At 41.6% G+C, this 18,741-nt stretch overlaps 1 protein-coding gene across 9 annotated transcripts in view; it reads right to left on the bottom strand.

Annotated features, from left to right (window-relative positions):
• Positions 1–18,741, bottom strand: part of REPS1 (RALBP1 associated Eps domain containing 1) — a 97,471-nt gene that overhangs the window by 60,809 nt on the left and 17,921 nt on the right. The window lies entirely within an intron of this gene.

Genomic DNA, 18,741 nt, shown 5'->3' with positions numbered 1-18,741 from the left:
GCTGTCTCATTGACAGCCGCTAGAGGCGCTTGCGTGATTCTCACTGTGAAAATCACAGTGAGAGCACGCAAGCGTCCATAGGAAAGCATTATGAATGCTTTCCTATGTGACCGGCTGAATGCGCGCGCAGCTCTTGCCGCGCGTGCGCATTCAGCCGACGGGGAGGAGAAGAGGAGGATCGGAGGAGGAGAGCTCTCCGCCCACCGCTGGAAAAAGGTAAGTTTTTACCCCTTTCCCCTTTCCAGAGCCGGGCGGGAGGGGGTCCCTGAGGGTGGGGGCACCCTCAGGGCACTCTAGTGCCAGGAAAACGAGTATGTTTTCCTGGCACTAGAGTGGTCCTTTAAGAAAACAGAGGTCTAAGGAGGATGTCAGAAGAGCATAGGATCCTCCACAGAGCAGCTTACACAATGCGTAAGAAAACGCTAGCAACAGCTATGGCAACTGACATACCTTATTGAAGGCATACCTCCCAAAAGTGAGAGATATGAAATCAGGATGGGTGGACACATGGGTGGCTGAGAAAGTGCATCACCAATGACATGACCCACACCACTGGTGACACCAATAAAGGGCTGGCCCACCTGTGAAAAGAGGCAGTCCAACCGACTTCAAGGGGCCCATCTGGCTAGTCGCCCTCCACCTACAGAACCTTGCAGAGAGCGCTCCTGAAGCACTCTCTGCAGGGTCCTATTGTCCATGCATAGCGCTCACAATGTGCTGCCCTAAAACAATTTCTTGATTTCCCTGGATACAGGGCACCAAGGAACAAACTTGGAACGGCTAGACAGGACTTTCAAAATAGATTTTTTTTTTCACGCTTTGCTAATTTAAAGGGACACTATAGTCACCTGAACAACTTTAGCTTAATGAAGCAGTTTGGGTGTATAGAACATACCCCTACAGCCTCACTTCTCAATCCTCTGCCATTTAGGCGTTAAATCCCTTTGTTTATGAACCCTAGTCACACCTCCATGCATGTGACTTGCACAGCCTTCCATAAACACTTCCTGTAAAGAGAGCCCTATTTAGGCTTTTATTGCAAGTTCTGTTTAATTCAGATTTTCATATCCCCTGCTATGTTAATAGCTTGATAGACCCTGCAAGAGCCTCCTGTATGTGATTAAAGTTCAATTTAGAGATTGAGATACAATTATTTAAGGTAAATGACATCTGTTTGAAAGTGAAACCAGTTTTTTTTGTTCATGCAGGCTCTGTCAATCATAGCCAGGGGAGGTGTGGCTAGGGCTGCATAAACAGAAACAAAGTGATTTAACTCCTAAATGACAGTGAATTGAGCAGTGAAATTGCAGGGGAATGATCTATACACTAAAACTACTTTATTTAGCTAAAGTAATTTAGGTGACTATAGTGTTCCTTTAAGCTTATAATTCTTGCTTAAACCTTTTGACCGCTTTGTAATTTCAACGAAACTTCACAGCAGTCAATAACAAAATATTATAAAATATTATCTTGATGAAGTACACAGAAATGTTATTGTGGTAAGAGGGTGGTACCATTTAAAAAAAAGAAATGCTTGTCTGACAAAGGATACCTTTAATATATTTTTTTTTATACAACTTTGTCTCACCTAACTGTCCACAAACCGTAATTTGAATAAAAACGCACTGAAATCAAGAGAAGAAGAAAGGAACCCATGGGTTATTACACAGAGGATGCCACTAACTGATCTGTAAGGGTACTTCCAAGGGGACCAAAAAACAAAATCCCAAAAGTTACTCTGATCGTGGTTAATATGCGGTCTTTAACATAACTGTTCCCTTTAGATTACTGCAAAGAGTCTCATCGCAGCAATTCATCCACCAACTTAGCACTCACTAAAGACTTGGCTTAAAATTCTCTTTGCGAATATCAGAACTATTAGCAGTGAGAACCCATTAGGTTTAGGATATTTAGGATTGGAATTATGTTTAGGATATTTAGAATAAGGTTTTGGATTAGAATCAGAGCCAGCAAGGGAGTCCCTCTGCTGACATCAGCAGAGGGAATCTTCAAACACTATAGCTAGGGATAGGATTACGATGAAGGTTATGCATAGGATTAGGGTGAGGTTTATTATTAGGGTGGTCAAAATTCTAACTGCAAAAACTGAAATAGTTATGCCACTTATATGGTAAAAAGGAGAAAGAGAAAAGGTAGCGCCAGTTATATATTGTAAAAATGGTATAAAAGCAGGAACTGTATAAAAAATCATAAAATATATGCAGGATACCAGAAATAAGTAAAAATAAAATATAAAAAACTCCGCCTTAAGCGCAACACTTGTTTTTTAGAGTTCACTACCCACTAGGACCACCAGAGATTGAAGGAAATATACCCCCTCTCTGAATAAAAGTAAGACGGGAGGGGGGATAAAAAGTATAAGCATTATTTTTAATTTAAAAAACAGGTTTGCTTTAAGCTACCCACACATACACACATTTTTGCCCAAATCCTCTACTACAGGCCCTATCCCGACAGACCCCAGGTAAGTTGTCAAACTGTTCTTAAACGGTTTGAATACTTACTATGGGAGGGTGCAACAGCACTCTTGGAACCATAACCACTAAAGAAAGCTGAAATGGTTATTATGCCTGGATTGTCTGTCAATCTCCAAGTGCCCCTCCCAAGACTCTGTTCTGGATCTGCCACTGAACAAGGGCCAAATAAATAGTGATGGCTAGATGACCAAAAAGGCAAGTCTTAAATGGTGTTCTTGGTATGCAGTGGCTAGTACCTACATAAGTGGTGCAAAGAAGGACAATGGGTGACCCAGCATCCAGGTCATGGGAGCCAAGGCTCCTTGATGTATGTGGGGAGCAAAAGCTAGCCAGTCTGGTCCAACCACACAGAAGAGCTACACTCCATGCACGCCGTTAGCTGGCAGGGGAGGCCTAATGCGCATTAGACCTCCCCATAGGAAAGCATTATTCAATGCTTTCCAATGGGAAAAATCTGACGCTGAAGGTCCGTGAGCACGTCCAGCGTCAAATAACGGGAAAAAAGTCCAATTGGATTCCTCTAGTGGCAGCCACAGTGGGCAGACAGAGCTGCAATGTAAACATCACAGTTCTCTGTAACTGCAATGTTTTAAATTGCAGCATTAAGTGCAAAAGTGTGACAGCACCCAGACTACTTCAATTAGCTGAAGTGGTCTGGATGCCTACAGTGTCCCTTTAATGCCGGCCATGGTAGAACGATGTCAGAAAAGTCAAAAACAATTAAATAGGATGTATAAACATATTCTTTTGTGCTGTGATGATGCTAAATCATTACAAGACAAACATACCAAATTCTAAAATCTTTCCACATTAAAGTTAAGTGCCTACAGCATAGTATATAATATGGCAGAATATATAGTAGAGAACTATGTAAAGCCCATTGGAATCTAGATCACTAGTACATAATATGATCCCAAAGGTTGATACAAATGTATCGCTGTCCTCAAGTGAAGTATCGTGAGCACAGACTCTATGCACAAGGGTGCTGTATAGAGATATAAAGAAATTGTGTAAAATGCTATGTTCAGGGTCTATATATATAAAGTACTAGTAAGATAGCCAAGATGTAGTAATTGCCACTAGATCAGAACAGCTATCTGGGTTACTGCCCAGAACCAATAAAAATACCAGGCTACGATAAAGCCAGTAGAGACTAGAACATACCTACAGGGAGTGCAGAATTATTAGGCAAATGAGTATTTTGACCACATCATCCTCTTTATGCATGTTGTCTTACTCCAAGCTGTATAGGCTCGAAAGCCTACTACCAATTAAGCATATTAGGTGATGTGCATCTCTGTAATGAGAAGGGGTGTGGTCTAATGACATCAACACCCTATATCAGGTGTGCATAATTATTAGGCAACTTCCTTTCCTTTGGCAAAATGGGTCAAAAGAAGGACTTGACAGGCTCAGAAAAGTCAAAAATAGTGAGATATCTTGCAGAGGGATGCAGCACTCTTAAAATTGCAAAGCTTCTGAAGCGTGATCATCGAACAATCAAGCGTTTCATTCAAAATAGTCAACAGGGTCGCAAGAAGCGTGTGGAAAAACCAAGGCGCAAAATAACTGCCCATGAACTGAGAAAAGTCAAGCGTGCAGCTGCCAAGATGCCACTTGCCACCAGTTTGTCCATATTTCAGAGCTGCAACATCACTGGAGTGTCCAAAAGCACAAGGTGTGCAATACTCAGAGACATGGCCAAGGTAAGAAAGGCTGAAAGACGACCACCACTGAACAAGACACACAAGCTGAAACGTCAAGACTGGGCCAAGAAATATCTCAAGACTGATTTTTCTAAGGTTTTATGGACTGATGAAATGAGAGTGAGTCTTGATGGGCCAGATGGATGGGCCCGTGGCTGGATTGGTAAAGGGCAGAGAGCTCCAGTCCGACTCAGACGCCAGCAAGGTGGAGGTGGAGTACTGGTTTGGGCTGGTATCATCAAAGATGAGCTTGTGGGGCCTTTTCGGGTTGAGGATGGAGTCAAGCTCAACTCCCAGTCCTACTGCCAGTTTCTGGAAGACACCTTCTTCAAGCAGTGGTACAGGAAGAAGTCTGCATCCTTCAAGAAAAACATGATTTTCATGCAGGACAATGCTCCATCACACGCGTCCAAGTACTCCACAGCGTGGCTGGCAAGAAATGGTATAAAAGAAGAAAATCTAATGACATGGCCTCCTTGTTCACCTGATCTGAACCCCATTGAGAACCTGTGGTCCATCATCAAACGTGAGATTTACAAGGAGGGAAAACAGTACACCTCTCTGAACAGTGTCTGGGAGGCTGTGGTTGCTTCTGCACGCAATGTTGATGGTGAACAAATCAAAACACTGACAGAATCCATGGATGGCAGGCTTTTGAGTGTCCTTGCAAAGAAAGGTGGCTATATTGGTCACTGATTTGTTTTTGTATGTCAGAAATGTATATTTGTGAATGTTGAGATGTTATATTGGTTTCACTGGTAAAAATAAATCATTGAAATGGGTATATATTTGTTTTTTGTTAAGTTGCCTAATAATTATGCACAGTAATAGTCACCTGCACACACAGATATCCCCCTAAAATAGCTAAAACTAAAAACAAACTAAAAACTACTTCCAAAAATATTCAGCTTTGATATTAATGAGTTTTTTGGGTTCATTGAGAACATGGTTGTTGTTCAATAATAAAATTAATCCTCAAAAATACAACTTGCCTAATAATTCTGCACTCCCTGTATATCTCCCACAAAATCTCAGAGAGAAAGATGTAACACAAAATCTCTGTTACTAATGCCCAAAAGTCTGGGATATACTGGTGTGAAAAAAGGGGGTAATGCCTGGCTAATGGCAAGATGTAGCTATAATAGGCAGACAATGTAGCTATATTCGAGAGAGCCACACCCCCCACCCCCATGAAAAGGACAAATAGTAACGCATATTATCAGAGTGCCAGAACGAGAGAGATTGATCCATGCCTTAGAGGGCACCTATCTGAATCTACAGACTAGTTAACTGACTATTCTTGATGTTTGGTCAGAATAGCGGGTAATCACACTACTATATGGTGTAGATCCCTGGTCAGTGCCTTCGAGGGCACCTGTCTCTGGCTGATTAGTAAAGCTAACTGGTCTCATGGCATTGCTCAGTAATTGGTCAGAGTGACAAGGTGGTCACAGTTATACAAGTCACAACTACACTGGTCTGTGCCTTCACGGGCACCTGCCTCTGAGTGATTGATAGAGCTAATAAGACTAGTAAGACTGTCCATAAACCCGTCCTGTGGTGTCGCTCCTAGATAAAGTGTATAGGTGCAAGTAGGCAGAGAGTGTAAAAAATTTACACCAGGAAGGACAAAGTGTCAGGAGCCCCGACGCGCATTTCGATGAACTCCGGCTCATCAGGGGGAATTGACTCCCCGAGAAAGGCAAGTTTAAATAGCCCGCCCATGGTACTCATTGAACCAGCCGCAAAACCCAAAGTAATAATGTTATGCTCCGTTGTGAAGTACGGTGGCTCAGAAGGACCAACCATCACAAAAATTAGCGGAATCTCATGTACTTCGCTGAAATAGGATAGTTATAGCCATAATAATGTTAGTGATACAATGTATGTCAACTGGTAGAGTGCATACCTAAGTGTCACATAAATTAATTCTGATACTTAACATATTGTGTCCCCACCCTTGTGTATAGAATCTGTGCTCACGATACTTCACTTGAGGACAGCGATACATTTGTATCAACTTTTGGGAACATATGTACTAGTAACCTAGATTCCAATGAGCTTTACATAGTTCTCTACTATATATTCTGCCATATTATACTGTGCTGTAGGCACGGAACAGCCATTTTTCCGGAGGTGTACTGGTTTAACCCCGGTATTAGGTATCTGCCAAGTATTTGTCCGTCCATTTATTTGTTTTTTCACTCCCCTTCCTACTGTACATTACCCTCACATAGTTTATTTAGATTTTGACTCACGCACTGATACAATACTACCACAGTAGTGGTGGTGGTTTAGGCAAGTGAATGAGCATGTGTTGTGTTTTTTAGTTTTATAAATAAAGGATTTTATTGACCTCTCTCTGACTACAGTACTGGGACAGATTACTCTCCAACTCCTCTATTACTTTCCACATTAAAGGAACACTATAGTCACCTAAACAAGCTTAATGAGGCAGTTTGTGGGTAGATCATGCCTCTCAGGTTTCACTGCTCAATTCACTGCTATTTAGGAGTTAAAATAACTTTTTTCCTGTTTATGCAGCCCTTGACACCTTACCTGGCTCTGATTGACACTTTCACTTTTAATCAGATGTAATTTACCTTAAAGGACCACAATAGGCACCACAATAGGACCACAATAGGCAGCTTAATGAAGTGGTCTGGGTGCCAGGTCCAGCTAGGATTAACCCCTTTTTTCTATAAACATAGCAGTTTCAGAAGAAACTGCTATGTTTATAATAGGGTTGATCCAGCCTCTAGTGGCTGTCTCATTGACAGCCATTAGAGGTGCTTCCGCGCTTCTCACTGTGATTTTCAGTGAGAAGACACCAGCATCCATAGGAAAGCATTATGAATGCTTTCCTATGGACTGGCTGAATGCGCACGCAGCTCATGCCGTGCATGCGCATTCAGCCGATGACGACGAGAAGGAGGAGGAGAGAAGGAGGAGGAGAGAAGGAGGAGGAGAGAAGGAGGAGGAGAGAAGGAGGAGGAGAGAAGGAGGAGGAGAGAAGGAGGAGGAGAGAAGGAGGAGGAGAGAAGGAGGAGGAGAGAAGGAGGAGGAGAGAAGGAGGAGGAGAGAAGGAGGAGGAGAGGAGGAGGAGGAGAGGAGAGGAGAGGAGGGGAGAGGAGGAGGAGAGAAGGAGGAGGAGAGAAGGAGGAGGAGAGAAGGAGGAGGAGAGAAGGAGGAGGAGAGAAGGAGGAGGAGAGAAGGAGGAGGAGAGAAGGAGGAGGAGAGAAGGAGGAGGAGAGAAGGAGGAGGAGAGAAGGAGGAGGAGAGAAGGAGGAGGAGAGAAGGAGGAGGAGAGTCCCCCGCCCGGCACTGGAAAAAAAGAGGTAAATTTAACCCCTTCCACCCCCTAGAGCCAGGCGGCCCTGAGGGTGGAGCACTATAGTGCCAGGAAAACGAGTATGTGTTCCTTGCACTATAGTGGTCCTTTAAAGGATCACTATAGGGTCAGGAACACAAACATGTATTCCTGACCTTATATAGTGTTAAAACCACCATCTAGCCCCCCTGGTCCCCTCATGTCTCCCTAAAAATAGCAACATTTTACCTTTATTCAAGCCTGAAGCTGTAGCTCTGCATGCTGTTTGCCTCAGAATAGTCAATAGTCAAAACCTGTCTGCTGACATCATCAGAAGTGGTGGCCTGATTCAATCACAATGCTTTCCCGTAGGATTGGCTGAGACTGACAAGGAGGAAGATCAGGGGCAGAGCCAGCACAATTCAAGCACAGCCCTGGCCAATCAGCATCATAGAGATGAATTGCATCAATGAATCTCTATGATGAAAGTTCAGTGTCTGCATGCAGAGGGAGGAGATACTGAATGTTTGGATGCATTTTAGGCAGCCATGACCCAGGAAAGATCTCTAACAGCCATCTAAGGAGTGGCCAGTGAAGTTATCACTAGGCTGTAATGTAATTTTCTCTGAAAATACAGTGTTTACCGCAAAAGGCCTGAAGGTAATGATTCTACTCACCAGAAAAAAATTAAATAAGCTGTAGTTGTTCTGGTGACTATAGTGTCCCTTTAAACAACTGTATCTCGTTCTCTTTAAATTGAACTTTAATCACATACAGGATGCTCTTACAGGGTCTAGCAAAGCTATTAACATAGCAGGGGATAGGAAAATCTAAATTAAACAGAACTTGCGATAAAGGAAGGATAAACCGTAGATGACTCTACAGGAAGTGTTTATGGAGGCTGTGCAAGTCACATGCAGGAAGGTGTGACTAGGGTTCATAAACAAAGTTATTTAACTCCTAAATGGCAGAGAACTGAGCAGTGAGACTGCAGGGGCATGATATATACACCAAGACTACTTAATTAAGCTAAAGTTGTGACTAATGTCCCTTTAAAATAGTATTTTACTCCTTGCATTTTGTGACCTGCAACTAGCAAAAATAAAGTGAAATCCAAGACATTATGTACTCGGTAAAGGAGTATTAAATTAATTTGTAATTACTTTTCTTAGCTACACTAATTTGATTATTATTATAACTATTATTGCCAAACCTGTAAAAAATTATTGTCCTCTCCCCTCCCCCATAAATGAGAATTTGTAATGTCACATTAGATTAACCCCTTAAGACCGCCGGGCGTTCTATGCCGTCCCTATTTTGATGGCTCTAAACACCGCAGGGCGGCATAAAACGCCCTGCGATCTTATGTACTTACCCGGTCGCCGGCGATCCCACGCCGGTGATTGCGGTATGGGGACTCACCTGGGAGCCCAGGGAGTCCCCCTCCGCCCTCCCTGGGCCATGTGATTGCGAGGCCTCGCGATCACATGGACGGCATAGCCGTCCAAGGCATTGCCAGTAGGGGGAGTGCCTGTATGACAGATACTCCCCCTGCTGCCGGAAAATAAAATAATAAATGTTAAATCAGTGTAAAAATAAATAATATATACATACATACATATACATATACACACATATATATTAAGGCCGTTTGGCCTGTATTTGTGGGAGGGGCTTAAATTAATTCACTCCCCTATATAAGGGACACCCCTTACCTGATTCATATCGCTTGAGGTCAGCATCAGAATGACCCTCCCACCCACTCCTCTTTTCAACACTTTCTCTTTTCTTTCCATTTACTTTACTTTCTTACTCCTTGGTAGGCCCTCTTTATTTACAGGCCTACAATATATCGTCAGTCTCGGCACACCACAACCGACTTGCTCCCGAACGAAATATAAATATATATATCATATCACCAGGACACCATAAAACCTGTACATGGGGGGTACTGTTTTACTCGGAAGACTTCGCTGAACACAAATATTAGGGTTTCAAAACATTAAAATGTATTCCGACGATATAGTCAGTGACAGTGACTTTTTTTTGCATTTTTCCACACACAAATGGCACTTACACTGACGATATAATTGTTGATACGTTTTACTGTTTTGAAACACTAATATTTATTTTCAGCGAAGTCTCCCGAGTATAACAGTACCCCTCATGTACATGTTTTATCGTGTTTTCAAAAGTTACCGAGTCAAATATAAGGCTTGCGTTTCAGTTTTTTCATATTAAAATTCGCCAGGTTGGTTATGTTGCCTTTGAGACCAAACGGTAGCTCAGGAATGAAAATTACCCCCATGATGGCATACCATTTGCAATAGTAGACAACCCAGGGTATTGCAAGTGGGGTATATGTTCAGTCTTTTTTAGTAGCCACTTAGTCACAAACACTAGCCAAAATTGGCGGTCAAATTAGTTTTTTGCATTTTAAAATATTAACACTAACTTTGGCCAGTGTTTGTGACCAAGTGGCTACTAAAGACTGGACATACCCCATTTGCAATACCTTGGGTTGTCTACTATTGCAAATGGTATGCCATCATGGGGGTAATTCTAATTCCTGGGCTACCATATGGTCTCAAAGGCAACGTAACCAATCTGGCGAATTTCAAATGTGAAAAAAAATTAAAAATGTGATGCTATATTTGACCCTGTAACTTCCCAAAACACCATAAAACCTGTACACAGGTGGTACTGTTCTACACGTGAGATCGCTGAATACAAATGTGTATTTTATTGCAGTAAAAGAAAACAGTATTATGACATTCACAGTTAAAATGTCACGTAGAACTAAATTTTTTTTTACAAATTCTTATTTTCTCCTATTTTTTATATTTTATTCATATTAAATTATGTTTCATACCTAAATATTTGATGTTAAATGAAAGCCCTGTTTCCCCTGAATAAAATGATATATATTAAGTGTGGATGCACATAATATTAAAGAGGCGAATTATGCCTGAACAGACATACAGCGCAAATTCAAGCTTTTAATTTTGTTTTGTGTACATTTGGCTCAGTCCTTAAGGGGTTACGCTAGTTGTTTAACTGACTACAGTATCCCTTTAAGTACAAAACAAGCAAACTGAAGCTATGTCCTTAAGAGGTGAGGTGCCACTTTAAATTCACAAGAGGTTTGAATCATATGCACCAATTATAGGAAAAGATAAAGTAACCATAAGGGAAGTGCAAAACAAAACCACAGAACAATATTTTTTATATCAGAAAGTATATTCAAGTGTTCTCAGTAAAATACACACACATGTTGTTGTAAAACAATTTCAAGGTCTGCCTATAAAAAAACAAAAAAAAAAAAACAAATTGAAAATGGTTTTGATAACCAGAAATGTGAGAGAGAGAGACTCTCCGAGAGAGAGAGAGAGAGAGAGAGAGAGAGACTCTCCGAGAGAGAGAGAGAGAGAGAGAGAGAGAGACTCTCCGAGAGAGAGAGAGAGAGAGAGAGACTCTCCGAGAGAGAGAGAGAGAGAGAGACTCTCCGAGAGAGAGAGAGAGACTCTCCGAGAGAGAGAGAGAGAGAGAGACTCTCCGAGAGAGAGAGAGAGACTCTCCGAGAGAGAGAGAGAGAGAGACTCTCCGAGAGAGAGAGAGAGAGAGACTCTCCGAGAGAGAGAGAGAGAGAGACTCTCCGAGAGAGAGAGAGAGAGAGAGAGAGAGAGAGACTCTCCGAGAGAGAGAGAGAGACTCTCCGAGAGAGAGAGAGAGAGAGAGAGAGAGACTCTCCGAGAGAGAGAGAGAGAGAGAGAGAGAGACTCTCCGAGAGAGAGAGAGAGAGAGAGACTCTCCGAGAGAGAGAGAGAGAGAGAGAGAGACTCTCCGAGAGAGAGAGAGAGACTCTCCGAGAGAGAGAGAGAGAGAGAGAGACTCTCCGAGAGAGAGAGAGAGAGAGACTCTCCGAGAGAGAGAGAGACTCTCCGAGAGAGAGAGAGAGAGAGAGAGAGAGACTCTCCGAGAGAGAGAGAGAGAGAGAGAGAGACTCTCCGAGAGAGAGAGAGAGAGAGAGAGACTCTCAGAGAGAGAGAGAGAGACTCTCCGAGAGAGAGAGAGACTCTCAGAGAGAGAGAGAGAGACTCTCCGAGAGAGAGAGAGACTCTCAGAGAGAGAGAGAGAGATAGAGAGAGAGATAGAGAGAGAGAGATAGAGAGAGAGAGAGAGAGAGAGAGCAGCACTGACACAGGACTCTAGTGGCCGTCTGAGTGACTACAGGGACAGGCTATAGGCACCAGAACAACTACATTAAACTGTAGTGGTTCTGGTGACTAAAGTGTCCCTTTAAGAATTGTATATTTCTCGTAAATTGAACTTCGCTAGTTTTACAAAAAATGGCTTGGAACTTTAGCTGGCTTCCTAGATTCCAAACAAATCAGCCCTGAATTAGGTGGTAGCTACAATACTTGGCTGTGTAGGAAACAGATAAGCAACAGCAACAAAAAATACAGATTGTCATTTGACCAATTTTAAAGGAACACTATAGCGTTAGGAATACAAACATGTCTTCTCTACACTATTTAGACACAGGACACACACCCCACTGGCCACGCAAAAAAAACAAAAACAACACAAATGTAAAACATATTGGGCGAATAACACTTTTTTACCCCAATGCCAAGACTCACTCAGTGTGCCACCTGCTCCTCTTTATGTGACATCATTCTGGATGTGTCACTTCCTGGATTTTCGTTAAATCCAATACTAACCTATGTTCAGCATTTCATGACGCAAATATCACATAATAATTAATCTGGGTCATTTCAGCAGAAGCACCTTTTGTGCCAGTCAGGAAGTCAGCCAACAAAGGGATGTTTTGTCATGCAATCATAACATTGCCATATCTACTAAAAGGCCATGTTTTATACTGCAGGGCTAAAAAGCCAGGATCACTGCACCCAGACCACTATATTACATGTACACATTAAGTGGTCTGGGTGCCTATAGTGTCCCTTTAAGAAATAAACTAGAAAAGTTCTAATTCTCAAAAATCTTTTGAAATATACTACCAAGATTGCTTATACGGTATATGGTCTGCATAATACATACATTTACAGCAGAGAAGGGATTGGTGAAACACAAAAATACAGATTTCTCAATGAAATGACCAGAAAAAGATGATATTGCCTGACCCTTAACCCCTTAAGGACCAAACTGCTGGAGTAAAAGGGAATCATGACATGTCACACGTCATGTGTCAGAATGGGTTAAAGGACCACTATAGCCCCCACCCTCAGGGTCCCCCTCCCGCCGGGCTGGATGGAGAGGAAGGGGTTAAACTTACCTCATTCTCCAGAGCCGGGCGGGGAGCTCTCCTCCTCCTCCTCCTCCTCTCTCTGGCTGAATGCGCATGCCTGGCAAGAGCCGCGCGCGCATTCACCCAGTCCATAGGAAAGCGCGCGGCTCTTGCCAGGCAATGCTTTCCTATGGACGCTGGCGTCTTCTCACTGTGATTTTCACGGAAGCCCTCTAGCGGCTGTCAATGAGACAGCCACTAGAGAGGCTGGATTAACCCATTTATAAACATAGCAGTTTCTCTGAAACTGCTATGTTTATAGAAAAAATGGTTAATCCTAGATGGACCTGGCACCCAGACCACTTCATTAAGCTGAAGTGGTCTGGGTGCCTATAGTGGGCCTTTAAGGTAGGGAAATTTGTATTTAATATTAGGAAGATTGTGGGTTGCATACAACAGGCTTTTAGGATAGGTGGTAGATAAACTAAAGAAGAGTGTGCAGACAGATAAGATGTACCAATTAAGAAAGCAAATCAAAAATAGATTCATACCTCCCAACATTCGGGTTGTGGCCAGTGACAGGGCTGTTCTGAGAAATGTTATAGTCACGAGAATAACTACGGCTTAAAGGAAATGTACAGGTTAAACTAAAAAATGCATATTCTTTTTTCCTGGTATCTACTGCCTGTCCCTGTAAGCTTTTTTTAATGCAAACATTGCCTTTACAGAAACTGCAGCACGTACATTCGGTGTCTCTATAAGGAGATGTTGATTGGTGCAGTGCTGCATTTTGGAGCACATGCACAATAGCCTCTAAATGGTTCTTATGGAAATCCATTTCATTAGCAGAGACTGTCAATTTTGATTATCTCAGCCAAGGAGGCAGAGCATGGATGGGGCCAGTGCGACACTGGAATAAAAAGGGTGAGTAAAATCACATTTCCCAGTTACAGTGAAAGGATTATCTGTCTGTATTCTTGTCACTTTAGTGTTCCTTTAATAATTCATACAATTGAAATGTAATTTAGAACAAGAACACCACATCTTATTTACACACTGATTTCTAAACACTTTATTGTAGGTTAAAAACACTTTACTGCAATTATTGCTGCTCTGTTACACACAGAAACACAAACAATATGGAGCTCCTAGAAAAAGGGAACAGATGAATTTGGGTCCACAATAGAGACTGTCCCCCCCACCTAAATAAGAACACTTGGGAGATATACAAGATGTTAAAGGAACACTAGTCACCAGAACAACTACAGCTTAATGTAGTTGTTCTGGTGAGTATAATAGTTCCATTCAGGCTTTTTTTCCATGCAAACACTGCCTTTTCATAGAAAAGGCAGTGTTTACATTGTGTCTAGGGACACCTCCAAGTGGCCACTCCTTAGATGGCCACTTGAAGGGCTTCCTGGCTCAGGACTGCACAGTAAGCAGCCCTGACATTCAGCATCCCCACACTCTGAATGGAGACGCTGAGGTCCTGATTGGCCAAAAAGGCATTTAGCCCTGCCCCAGTGCTGATTTTAGCCAATCCAATGATTTGGCTAAATTGGCTAAAATCGGCTGTTTGATGGGGATGTTTTGTCATGCAATCATAACATTGCCATATCTACTAAAAGGGGGCAGAGCCAGCGCTGGCAGACCCGCACTGCGCTGGAAATAAGGTGAGTTTTAAACTTTTATAGGGGGGCTAAGCCACCTAAATGTGGTTAAACACTATAGGGTCAGGAATACATGTTTGTGTTCCTGACCCTATAGTGTTCCTTTAAGATCTTTAGAGGAGATAAGACAAGTTGGCCGGTTTTATAGCCGGTTACATTTGCTTTTCCCAGCACAGTGGGGAGGGAGGGGGATTTACTCCGCTATTTGCCATATACACTAAATTTATGTTTTCCTTAATTAAACATTTCTGATTTTGCTTGAAATTAAAAAAAAAAAATTATGGCATGGACTTGTAAGGGAACTAAAGCCCAAATTAGAGATAAGAGGTGAAATATCTTCAATCCACCCACACTGTGTAACAAATCTATGTTCAAAAATAGGAGGAGCTGTCTGGTTACACATGCCAAGTGGTTTAATTTACTTGCAGCTGTTATGAAGTCTTCACACTGTTGTGCTTGTTAGAAATTACAGACAAAACAAAAGTCAGTATCGTCATGTTGTAGAAAATATTTCACAGTTACTTGACTACTCCATGATAATATTCAAATAAGAACATTTAGGTGGGAGGTTTCAAATTCTGAAATTATTCCCAGCTTAGCATGGGCGTCTGTTTTGTATTTTTTATTTAACAGGGGGGGGGGGGGGGGGGGGGACACACGGTTTAACCCCTTAAAGACGCAGCTTCAGAAGCTGGACATACACTTTCAGGACACAAGCAATTTTTGCATTGTTTGCCGTTTGTGTTCAACTGCAATTTGCATCTCATTTATTGTAGTAAAACATATTATATACTGTTTTTAGACAACAAAAAAGGGATTTAAATTGATGTCACATATACAAATTCTCATTTATTTAAAATAAATAAATAAAAAACGCAAAATAATGGGAAAAAAAACAATTTTTATTCTCTCCAAGTTTTGGTAATAACGTGTGCATAATATGTCCAGCTTAGGAAAAGTAATTCAAAATCAATTAATTTATGTGTCTTGATTTACAGAGTACATAATATGTGTAGGATTTCAGTTTATTTTGAAAGTAACAGGTCACAAAATACAAGGACTAAAATAAAAAGTTCAATGTGAAACAATTTTGGAAGTTGGTCTGTTTGTCTTGTAGGTTTAGTAGTCATCACAGAAAACAAAATTGACACACAAAAGTATATATTTATATAAAGTAGACATCAGAGGCTATTTACCTAAAGGTTATTTTGACAATTTTTATGTAGCCATTTCATCGCCAATCTCTGCTAAATATTGGAGTAAAATTAATTTTTTTCTCTATTTTGACATATACACATTTAACAAGGTTTTTGTAATGTGTGTTTCATAAAGCTGGTGTGTGCTATTCCTGTACACACATTGTGTTCAGCTATATCTGATGAGTACAACGATACCCCATTGTATGCCATTTGCACTATTCTGTGAAGCTACAATGCCATATAAGAGACAAGGCTATTTCAGTTTCTATAGTTCGAATTTTTATAGATGGTCCTATGTCTGATTTTGTGGCATAGCAGTTTGACTGTTCAAATAACCCTACAAAGCCCTTCCATTAGAGAAAGCAGACACTCCAGGGTATCTTATTAGGCATATATTATACTTTAACTTGCCAAAAAAAATTCGCCAATTTACTTCAAATTTTGTGGTGAGCAAAAAATGTTTTTATTTTTTATACATACATGTTGCATTTTTGCTGGGTATTTCGTACATTTGGTAAATGCCACTGCCATAAAAGTATGCCAAGTTACCTCTTCTGAGTAAAACAATATGCCCAACGTATGACCCAGACACTATTTTGTTACGCGATTCTCAGTGTGAAAATCACATTAAGATGATTAGGACATCCATAGGAAAGCATTGAGTAATGCTTTCCTATGGGCAGTTTGAATGCGCGCGAGGCTCTGGCGCATTCGGAGCCGACGTCGGCAGGGGGAGGATAGGTCACCAGCGCCGAGGGAGCCCGGCCCTGGATTAAGGAAAGTGGCTGAAGGGGTTTTAACCTCTTCAGCCCAGCAGGAGGGGGGCAGACCTAATAACCCTATAGTGCCATAAAAACAAGTTTGTTTTCCTGGCACTATAGTGCTCCTTTAAAGGAACACTGTCAGGCAAGCATGTCAAACTTTCGGCCCATGGGCCGCATGCAGCCCACAATGAATCTATTTGTGGCCCCCGCCTGCCCTGGGGGCACTTTGTGCTGTAGCTGCAACCAGCCACAAGACAGGAAAGTTATTTCCCACCTGATTCTTGTCTTCCCTCCCATGGACACAGAGCAGACCAGCCACTCCCCCTTCCCTCCTGCTCGTAGTGCCAGAGGAGTGTCTGGCCTGCTTGAGCAGAGAAGAGCAGACCTGGAACTGCAGGACAGGCGGCTCATCTTAGGGTAGGGGAAGAGGGGCTTGGGGGACCTTCCTGTGTAGTGTGTTAAATTGGGGAGGGGTGGGGCCTGTGTATCTAATTTGGGAGGGGGGCCCTGTGTATCTGAATTGTGGAGGGGGGCAGTCTTTGTATTCAATTGGGGGGGCAGTGGATTATTTGGGGCAGGGAGGGGGCCCAGTGTATTAAATTGGAGGAGGAAGTGGGCCAGTGTAATAGAGTAGGGTAGTGTCTTAAATTGGGGGAGGGAGTGGGACAGTGTATTGGATTTGTGGGCAGTGTGTTAGATTGGGTCTACATGTAGGCGCCGAACGCTCCTCAAGGAGATGCTGATTGGCCCTGCAGCTTTTTGCTACACATGCACAATAGCCTCTCAATGCTTTCCTATGGGAAAGCATTGGATTGGCTGAGATCATCAAGTTTGATGATCTCTGCAAAGTAAAGAACACACTGATAGGACTTTAAAAAAACAATTTATCTTGTTGATTTTTAAGCTGTGCAACAGCATACGTTCACAATTTCAGTCCCATTACCAAACATTTAATATGTCAAGGCAGTTGGACTGAAACATTGGTTATATTCAAAATAAAATACAAATTGGTGAGAGCACTCAAAAAGAAAATATTACCCACTTGGAGGATAACACTAAAAAGGAGAAAACACAATATAGGGTAATAACGTCAAACAAACAGAAATTAAAAGATGGGTAAATTACACTCACAAACACGGAGCCAATTAGAAGCTGGCCCAAGCTAAACGCCTTGAACAGAGAAAGTCTCCCAGGGACTGGAACAGGGACAAATCTTGATGGGTGTCTTCCCAGGATTAGTGCAACAAACAGGAACGCAGGTTGTAGATTGCACACCAAATTTAATATAAATTCATAAAACAGGATAAAATAAAAATTGCTTCACACAAAATAATTAAAATTAGGAAAGTCCCAAAATAACTTGAAAGAAAAAGTCCCAAATTGTCCTCAGGGTCCACCTTACGCGTTTCGGCACAAAGCCTTCATCAGAGGTGTTGTCTTCTGTTCTGGCGTGGAGTTCCTTTTAAATCTGAATTTTGGCGCCGATTTGCCGGCACTTCTCTTCCGGGTTCCGGCGTCAGGACGTCCTGACGCTACTTCCGGTTTCGGCGAGGATGACGTGTGGGGAACGTCATTCTTAAAAATCAATGTGATTACAAAGTAGAGGGCATGGAGAATACTCAAGCAACCCCCCGTACATAAAGACAATAATAATAATGAAGAGGGAAAAGAGAAGGGAGAAGAGAAAGCATATTTAGTTAAATAATACTTCAAAACTACTTCCTCCCACATCTCACACTTAAAATACACTATACTACAAGACAAATATATATAATATCAATATGAAATATACATAAAATTGTGCATATTAGAATAAAATTAAATCATAAGAAGGGTAAAAACAAGGTAAAATAAACAATATTTAACCTATTGGGAACATGGTCTCTAACTTAAAATTAAATATACTTATTAATTTTGAAATCAATGTTTAACCCATTAGGAACCATGGTCTCTAACTCAAACATCCATTTCATCTCAGCATATCCTAAATTATATTATTTATTCCCCCCCCCTCTCTCCAATGGGTTTTGATAATATCAATCCCCATAAAATCTATACCTCTAGGGTCCCCATTATGTACTTCTGCAAAATGTTTTGAAACATTATGATTTAGGAATTTGCATTTTATGTAATATATATGTTCTCTAATCCGGGTTTTAAGATTACGTATGGTTTTGCCAATATATTGAAACCCACATTGGCAAGTAAGTAAATAAATTACCCCTTTGCTTGAGCAATTAATAAATGTATTTATTTTATATTCTTTTTTGGTAACTAGTGAGGTAAACTGAGAAACTTTTCTATTTTTATTCGTTCTCGATAAGCATTATTGGCATATACCAC

This window comes from Pelobates fuscus, chromosome 2 (assembly GCF_036172605.1).
Source record: "Pelobates fuscus isolate aPelFus1 chromosome 2, aPelFus1.pri, whole genome shotgun sequence".
Classification (NCBI taxonomy): domain Eukaryota; kingdom Metazoa; phylum Chordata; class Amphibia; order Anura; family Pelobatidae; genus Pelobates; species Pelobates fuscus.
The sequence above is the reverse complement of the archived record's forward strand: the minus strand, read 5'-3'. Positions and strand labels throughout refer to the sequence as shown.